Source organism: Hirundo rustica, chromosome 2 (assembly GCF_015227805.2).
Source record: "Hirundo rustica isolate bHirRus1 chromosome 2, bHirRus1.pri.v3, whole genome shotgun sequence".
Lineage (NCBI taxonomy): Eukaryota > Metazoa > Chordata > Aves > Passeriformes > Hirundinidae > Hirundo > Hirundo rustica.
The window spans coordinates 47,915,829-47,925,326 of record NC_053451.1 but is presented as its reverse complement, the minus strand read 5'-3'; positions in this window follow the sequence as shown (position 1 = coordinate 47,925,326).

The following is a 9,498-nucleotide window of genomic DNA, read 5'->3' as shown; positions in this document are numbered from 1 at the left end:
AGTTTCTCCTTGTCTGAACCACAAAAAAGTGAAATATCTTCAATGGAATCCTAGCAGCTACGAGTGCTGAATGCATCAGGTGGAAGAGAAGACAAAGCACTAGAGTCACTTACCAATTTTAAATCAAAGGACAAGTATCCACTTGCCTGGTAGATATGTAAGTATTTAGACAGGTCTTTGTCAGGCCACCCTACTGACAGTGAACACTCGGTGGCTGGGATAGATGTCTGTTACTTTCAGAACAGAAGTACAAACTGTCTACCCCTGTTTTCTGAGGACAAAAGCTGTATATATGTGTAGTGTTGAAAGGGGTACAGGAAAGTACAAAACATGTAATCGATAAAGATGTTGAACCAATTTGGTCCCAGAACTGACCCCTCAGGAATGCCACTTGTCACTGCTCTCCACTTGGACATCAAGCCATTGACCACAATTCCTAGAGTGTAAACATCCAGCCAATTCCTTGTCCACCGATCGGTGCCTCTGTCAAATTCATGTCTCTCCAGTTTAGACACAGTTTCATGAAGGACAGTGTCCAATCCTTTGCACAAGTCCAGGTCAATGATGTCAGCCTCTCTTCCCTCGCACACCAAAGCTGTAACCCCATCATAGAATGCCTCCAGATTTGCCAGGTGCCATTTGCCCTTAGCGAAGTCATGTTGGCTGTCGCCAGTCCCCTCCTTATTTTCCATGTGCCTTCTCATAGTTTCTAGGGAGATCTGCTCCATGATCTTGACGGATACTGAGACTGACTACACTGGTCTGTAGTTCCTTAGGTCTTCCTTTTTTCCCAAAGATGATTAGGGATTGGGGTATCTGATAAGGGATTGGGGTGATAAGGCTGGGACTGTTTAGCCTGTAGAAGAGGAGGCTTGGGGTAACCTTATCAATGTGTATACATATCTGATGGGGGAGCCAGACTCATTTCTGTGGTATCCAGTGACAGGACCAGATGCAATGTGCACAAACTGAAACAGGGGAAGTTCACTCTGAATATCAGGAAACATTTTTATCCTGTGAGATGCTTTAAGTGCTGAATAGATTTCCAGAAAAAGTTGTGGACTCTCCATCCCTACTGGTATTTGAAACTGTATGGGATGTACTCTGGGGCAGCCTGTGCTAGCTGATCATATTTTGAGTGTAGCACTGGACCAGGTGACCTTCCAAGGTGTCTTAAAACCTCATTCATGCTGAGGGACTGTGTACCAGTGCGGGCTGTGGAAAAAAAAAGGGGCAATCTGCTAGCCAAGAAAGCTTGTTGCCCAGCATGGTGTTTTCCTGTTTGCATTGATTTCTTTAATGCCTGTGGAACCCTATGCTTCCTTTTCTCATTTTTGCATCCTTGCAAATATGTACCTCCCTAGTTTTCATATAATTTCAGCTCCCTCCTTTGCACTGCAGAACACACAAACTTGTGTTCAGCACCACAGTACAATGCTATTGACTCACTCAGTGTATCTAAGGCAGTCTTGTGAGAGATCATGCATTCATATCTATGAACAATGCTGGCCTCTGTGCCCCACTGACCCTGCAGTTACCTTCAGGACGTTTTCTGTGTCTTCTTTTAGCTGTGGTATGTCTGTATAGTTCTGATCCATCTACATTTTTATTTTGGCTTCCCTAATGCAGAAGGTATTTTATTACTGATACCAGGTATCAATAAAAAATAAAAAATCTGAATATCATCTCTGAGATGTTTCTGAGAAATCTTTACCAACACTGAGTTCATTTGCTTAGGGATTTTTTTGTCCATGTTCTGAACAATTGCAGAATGAATGCTTAGCTCTTGGCAAGTAAAAATAACACTGAATGAATAATAAAATATAATTTTTATATATAAAATACAACAGCCGAGCAAATAATAAAAATGTGGGAAATAATAAAAATCCCCTGGTCTATCCTGGGGGATCATAGGGGAGATGCTCCAGCTTAATCCTTAGAACTGAATCCGCTTTCTGCCCGGTGACTGTGATGCGTAGCTGTGCAAGGTAGGGAGATCTGTCTGCCCCTCTGCAATGTCCTGTTCTGGTACAAATCAGTGGGGCTTGCTGGCACCAGCAAGTTCAGCTACGCCTGAGCCAGTTCCACCTCTTACACACCAGAGACCTGGAGCTGATGGGGAGGCAGCTCCTGAAGCGCTATGCTCCAAGGAAAGTGGCAAGCAGGGACAGGCTGAGGGCAGAGGGACTCTGCCTCTACAGGCTCTTGTCTGAGCCCGGAGGCCTTTATTTTTATTGCCTAGACAAGTGATCTGTGTAACACTTCAGAAGAGCTGTAGCTCACTTTGAACCTTCCTGCAAACAGTGCTAGTTCCCTGTTCCCCCTGCTATAAGCACAGCCCCATGCCACAAGCCCACTCCCTGCCTGCGTGGCTGCCCCCAGAATCTCAGAGGTGACCACAGCAGGTTCTCTGTCACCAGCAGAGCAAGTGCACAACAAGCACAGGAAACCTCCCTCGAGCCACCACGACAGATGTGGCAGGGTACTCCCATGGTGTCACACAAACTTCATTTGGATTTTTTTTTTTTTTTTTTTTTTTTTTGAGTTCTTTTGATTGGCAAAACACTTGCTCTTCCCCTCATCAGGACTTGTTGAAATCATTCTTACTGCCAGAGCCTGAAAACAGAAATTTTAACTGCTTCAAAAATTAGAGTTGAAGTGAGACAGCAAAAAGTCTTCCGCACCAAATTTACGTGAGAAAATATGCCTTTGTAAGCGTGAGAGAAGGACTGAGAAGGACTGGAGACTGAGTAGCTGAAGCAAAGGCTTTGTGGAGGCATCCTCTGACAGAAGGAAGATGCTCCCCAACCCCCAGAGAGGCCCCTCTTCTCCATGTCCCACAGCTGTTTCCTTGTGGCTCAGGTCTTGAGCCCTCTCTTTTGAAGAAGTGGTTTCACTGTGGGCAGTGACATGCACCCTTAAGGCAACCACCTGCAGGCTCAGTTTCACTTGTGGGGCCAGGGGATTGCAGGGCACCGCCAGCCATGAGAGCAAGCTGGCCCCACGGCTGCTGCGCTGGAATTGCATTTCAGCTCGCAGGTGAGGTCTTCTCATCACACTCCTTGGGCCCTTTCCCCATTTCCCGCTCTCTCACTGATCCCTTCGCATCTTTCTGTTCTTTCTCCTTTGATTTCTTTTTCTCTTGAATCTTTTATTTTCTGTCTCACCTTTCTTCTCTCTTCTGGAGATGCTCTTCTTCCTCTCATCACCCTGATCTCTCCCAGCCCAGCCTGGCTTTTGCTCTTACTGCATCTGACACTTTTTATGCTCAAGGCAAAAATATTTAAATTACCAATTTTTTTTTTTTTTTTTTAGTTCTCTTTCTTCTGATGTAAATGTATTTCCTGCTGTTAATGCTAGCTTGTCCTGAACACTTTAAATAATATACCTCCAATTTCCCACATAAATAATCTGTGAATCAGATACCTTAGTAGAGTGAAATATAATGATGCATCGTTGTCTTATTGGGTTTTGTTGTGGTTGTTTAATGATCTAAATAGAAGAAGGCATGATATTAATATATAGAAAGTATCTTTGTTTACTGTTAGAGTGAAGAGTTTTGGAATTTAAAGCTTGATTTCCTCTGCTGAAAATTGGCCCAGCAATTAACTGTTAAGAAAAAAGGAAATAGTGTTTGCTTCCATCTCAAATGTTTGAATCTGTTTTTCTCTAAAATTAATGGCTTGTTCCTATCAAAAATGATCTTGCTGATTCAAAATCCAGGACTGAATGGATGTTTTTCTCCTGATTGATATAATTCTGATGCATACCTGAGAAAGTTTTTTAACAACCTGTGGTCCATTATTCATTCATGGCTGAAAGTCTATATGAGCTATTTAAAGAGAAAGTGGAGTAAAAATGAGAATGAATATTTTATGATCTCATGCTTTGCATAACTGCTGATACTACTAAGCAAACCCTGTCAAAGAGGGATTTCTGTGTTTTCTTTTTGAATGAGCTTTGCTGCTTTTGCAAGCTGCATAGCAAAATAAATAAAAATTATTAGTATCTGGGATGTGATGGTGCCCAAAGGCCCCTGTCAGCATGGCTAAGAGACAGTTCTGCAGAGAGAGCAAAAGGTGTGATAGCCCCAAGAGGTGATTATCCTCTAGGAGGACTGGTGTTCTTTCTGCTGAGATATTATTTAGTCAAGGCAAGGTGTACAGTGAGGCAGTGTCGCTTCTCTTAAGGCTGACTACTATAAGGGAAAAAAATGCAAATGCTTTCGGACATACAAAATAGCTAGGATCTGAAGCATCAGAGACAGAGTCGACAGCAAAAATCCTGAGAACTGCTAGTTCCATATGTGTCTCTAACAGATACATGTCTCTAACACTCTTAAAAACAATTTTGATGTAAATAATGTTAAGCATTTAATGACTTGTATATACTTTCTTAAAAATGCCTATGTTCCCTTTAAGAGTCTGCTGTCTAGAGATAAGACTGAGTAATAAATTGTGCAGACAACAGATGGTATCTGTATAATGAACCGGTATCACCAGAAATGGCAACACTTAACCAGCAAAGGAAAGCTAAACTTTAACAACACCTGACGGAAAACCTCCACAATATCTTTAGATTTAAGGCAGCAGGTCAGTCTTAAAATTACAGGCTCAGAACTGCAAAAGTTTCAAGAAAGAACAAGCATCTTGCCTGTGTTATTCGCTGGGAAAAAATGCTTCCCAGCAGCAAGAAATTTAATCCCAAGAACTTCAGAAAACAATATATACAATACAATATACATGGAAATACAGCTATTAAAAGCGCTATTCCAGTTTCTTATCTTACATTCTTCTGGTCATCCTAAACAAGAGTTTGTGGCTAAAGGGAATGTTATCTAGCATAAAATTAGCCTTGCATTAGTAGATGAGGTTGGAGTATGGATGGGGCTTGGGAACAGAGGCAGTAGTAGTTTTGTGCTTTACAAATAGGAGAATTTTTTTTAAAAGAAACTTTCAGTGAGTGACCTTTCTCATCAGAGAAAGTTTTCCACTGACAATCACTCCTGCTCCCTTTTTTTAAATTGCACCCCTTTCTTACTGAAAGATGTTCATGAAACCCAGTTTCAGGACATCTGAGAGAAATGAAGATGTGAGAAGCTGCCTGAGATCTCCATGTGGCTGGCAAAGGAGAGGAGTTTGTATATGAGCAAGGACTGCAAACTCAGATCCCAACAAGATTCAGATTAGATTATGGTGTGTCTGACTACGCAAAAATTACAGGGCAATACCCCGTATTCGCTCCTATTGAAAATCCCCTCACAGAACATAAAAGTGTCCATTACATTCCTATGGCAGAGATCCTGGAAAACATGAGACGGGCCAGCACACTTCTTTTGGAGGAGAACCCAGAAATGTGTGGGACCCAGCCACCTGCAGAATCTGTTCAGCTCCCAGCAATACACTGATTTTTCTCCAACAAAACAGCTGACAAACATTCCAGAGCAAGTTCAGGCGCTGAGTCCTGCCACCAGCAGGAAGGTGAAATCAATGAGCACCCCAGGGGGAATCAAGTTCGATCTTGTCTCTTTCCCAAAACATGCAAAAACTTGGGTGCAAGCTGGTTGTGAATGTTGGGTAAGGCCAGTACATGGTCTGCTCACTCAGGGAAACTATTGCGCCCCGCAGACCACATATTCATGGTCATCCATCACCATACATTTCATGGATCAGAAGATAAGGTACCACTTCTGAAGATTCATGAAAGTGAAAGGACTGTGCTGGAAAACAGTTCTTTTCCAATGGAAGTAAATGCAACTTAAAACTATGGGTGTTTTGTTTCTTTTGAGATTTGGAGCCATTTGCTTTTCCTCTTCTTTACTTCAGAAAACTCCTCTGGTTACCCATATTCCAGGCTACTGAGAAGCAGGAAGATGCCCAGAGTGCTGCCCCCACATCTCTGCCCAGTGTTGGGTGTGCGCTGCTGCTGCGACTGCTCAGCAGAGGCAGGTTTGTCAGCAGAGCAGAGCTGTGGGCATCCCGTCCTGCTGCACCATCAGCTTCAGGAGCCCCTCCTATAATGATCCCCAAAATAATATAGCGTGGAGCACCTCTTCTTCACAGGCTTCTGGAAATGTATCTCTCAAAATACCAGAAATTTTATGAAACTCACATTTCAGCTGAGAAGGTGGTTTAGATCACTGGGTTGATTTAGCTTTTCTGAAAGTCTTCCTTTAAAACTGCAGAAAAAAATGAGCAGGGCAAGCAGACAGAAAAGCTAGCTTATTATCTGGATATTTAGCTCTGTTACTGTTGTAAAAGTAAGACAATATTTACTCCTTTGGCAGCAGATAACATTTCTAATGTGTGAGATACAAGGGCTAGTTTTAAAAGTGATTTACTGTTACAACATGCTCTATAAGGAATATGCTGGATTGTACATTCGTACAACTGCTTTGGAATTGCAATTAATTTAAACCCTAACCTCCTAATGAGACAAATAAGAACAACTAGTATTTATTTTGTTATTTTTTACCATATTTAGTTCCAAATAGCAACTATGATTTTTTTTTTCAAATAGCTTAGATTTATTTTTGTCTTTTCTTATTTTGCAGCAAAATTGTTCCCTCCCACTCTCCTTCCTTCTCTCCAGTCTTCCTCCATACACATCTCAGGTCCTCTGTGTTCCCTCCTCATTCCCTCTTCCAGGAAAGTAAGGACAATATCATCTAGTCAGTTATAGAAACCTGTTTTCATTTAAAAGGGAAGTTTTACCATACTAGGATGACAAGGAGTATCAGTTCTTTATCTGCCATCTTCTGTTTTTCATTCCTGTTTCAGGCAGATTTTTTTCTCCTTCTTGAATATGTGTGAGGACTCATAATTTTACCTTTAGATACTTAAGTTAAAGTAGCCTTTGCTTGCAAGAAGTTGTAATACCACTAATGTCAGTAGAAGTGCTAGAGTGTGTTGGGTAATGAGACTGAAGTACTTAAACACAGAGCAGTTTAAAAAGAAAAGGGTTAAAGCAATGTTATGACATTAAAGTTATGTCATTAGATGAGACAGATCTGTTTACCTTATTTCAGGGTTGTCTATCCAGCTTCTTAATAGCACAAACATGCCATTCCCATGAGCAAACATCCTCTAGAGAACAGTCAAGGGTAAAGAGAGCCCAACGCCACTTTCTGATTTGTGGGAGGCCTCTGTGGTGGCATCACACCAGTGCTTGTTTGCCCACAAAAGTGCACAGTTGTTCACACAATCACAGCAGGGTTGAGGAAGGAGGTCATTTGGTCCAACCTCACTGCTCAAGCAGAGCTGCCTAAAGCCAGCTGCTTAGGATCCTGTCCGGGCAGCATTTCAATACCTCTGAGGGTAGAGACCACCACCTCTCTGGGCAATATGTGTCCATGTTTGGCCACCCACACGGTGGGAAAGTCTGTGCTCATTGCCTCTGTGCCACCGGACATAACCAGGAGCCTGGCTCCATCCTCTTTGCACGCTCCCTTCAGGTGTTTGTACCTCTGAGCCTTCTCTTTCCTTGCACTGCACAGTCCCAGTTCTCTCAGCCTTTCCTCATAGGAGAGATGTTCCCGTCCCATAATCATCGCTGTGGCACTCCACTGCACTTTCTCCAGTATGCCCAGGTCTCTCTTACACAGAGGAACCCACAGCTCAGCGCTGGACTCCAGGTGTGTCCTTGACAGTGCTGAGTAGAGGCAAAGGACCTCTGTCTGCTGGCAAAACACCTCCTAATGTGGCTTGATTGTTCACCATACTTAGTGGGGTGGAAAGGTAATGTGGGAGCTGAGGAGAAGCTCCTTTGAGAGAGCAGAAGATGTGGACAAGAAGCAGAAGAAGAACCAGCCACAAAGTAGGCTCTTCCTCAGAGAGGTTGCCATGGTAGCTGAGGTTCACTGTACTTTCAGCCGCTTTTCAGCCACTTCCCAAAAAAGGGTGTCCTCAGCAGTCCCACTTATTCTTTGCAAACCGGATCACAAGTGGTTGGAACGGCCCAAAACGTGGCTAAAAGCAGCAGGGATTTCAGTGAGCTCCTTGTGAGCACCATCCTGAGCGGTCAAACCAGGTTGTTACTCTTCCTGACTTAATGAATGCTGAAATCACAACGCTTATCACAGGGCATGGTTTGGATATCGGTCTGCAATAAAGTCAATGGCAGAATCAATCAATAACAGTGGATATGTGATAGTATCATGTGTAAAATACACCTGCACTTCCTCTCACTGTTAGCTTATTTTTGCTACATGAGGCACTGAATCTAACCTACCTGTGAGTAATCAGTAAAGAACAGGAGTGACTGTGGACTCACAGCTACCTGTCCTTTGGTGTAAGTTTTGGTCTGGTTTTCCAACAGAGTGTAAAATGCATGCACCTTGTGATACCTTATTTGAAAACTTCAGATCTGAAAATCTCAATTATTCTTTGATAGAATCTCTATGTAATTTGTAAGTTGTCTGCAGTGAGACTTAGGCTGGGCTGCTGGCTGTCCTCCTCTAAGAAGGCAGGTATTAGCACTGAAAAGCAGAATTTTATCCAAAAGATGAAGCTTGCTGAAATCTGTACCAAAATTTCTTAGGACATAACAAGACAGAGGAAAAAATTGAAAACAATGACCAAGTGGTAAGTTACTTATTTTTAAAAAAGAAAAAAAAAAGTGAAAGAAATAATTTCTTGCAGCTGTTTTCATCTGGGACCCGAAAACGGAGGGTTCATGAAAAGGTGAGGAATATTTAAAATACAAAAATTTAAAATACAGAAAATGCATTTGTGGATAGAGTTTTCCCCATTGCTTGTGTCAGACTCTGTTGGAGTAGGTGGGTCTTGGCTGTAGTTTTCTGAAGCAGATTGAGGAAACTTCTCTGTTTCTCATATGTTGAAGAAGATCTTTTAGATTAAGGCATAGATTAAAATTGGGAGCACTAGGGAAGCAAATTTCTTAGGAGAGGCAGTGTGGTTTCACTACAGAAACTGACATAAAATGGATGTTATCAAACAGCAGAACCCTTTGCTGAGACTCGCACTGGATGCATAGAAATGGTTTACTCACTGTGAGAACAAGTTCTAGTCTAATATCTCTTCTGAAGAAATACTTTTGAGACCACTGTAATAAACAGGGGCACAACCTACATGAAGGTGTTCTTCTGAAAAAAAAGTTTTTACTGTATGAGTTGTTTCTAGGAAAAGAAAATCCAAACTTTTTTTTTTTTTTTTCCCCCAAATCAGAGAATCATAGAATCACTTATATTGGAAAAGACCTGTAAGATCATCAAGCCCAAGCATTAATGCAGCACTGCCAAGTCCACCACTAAATCATGTCCTGATGTGCCACATCCGCACATCTTTTAAATACCCCCAAGGATAGTGACGCAACCACTTCCCTGGACAGCCTGTTCCAACACACGACCAAACTTTCTTGAAGGAATTTTTCCTGATATCCAATCTACTTCCCTTGACGTAATTTGAGTCCCTTTCCTCTCATCCTCTGATTTGTTACCTTGGAGAAGAGGCTGTTCCCCAGCTCACCACACTTTCTTTA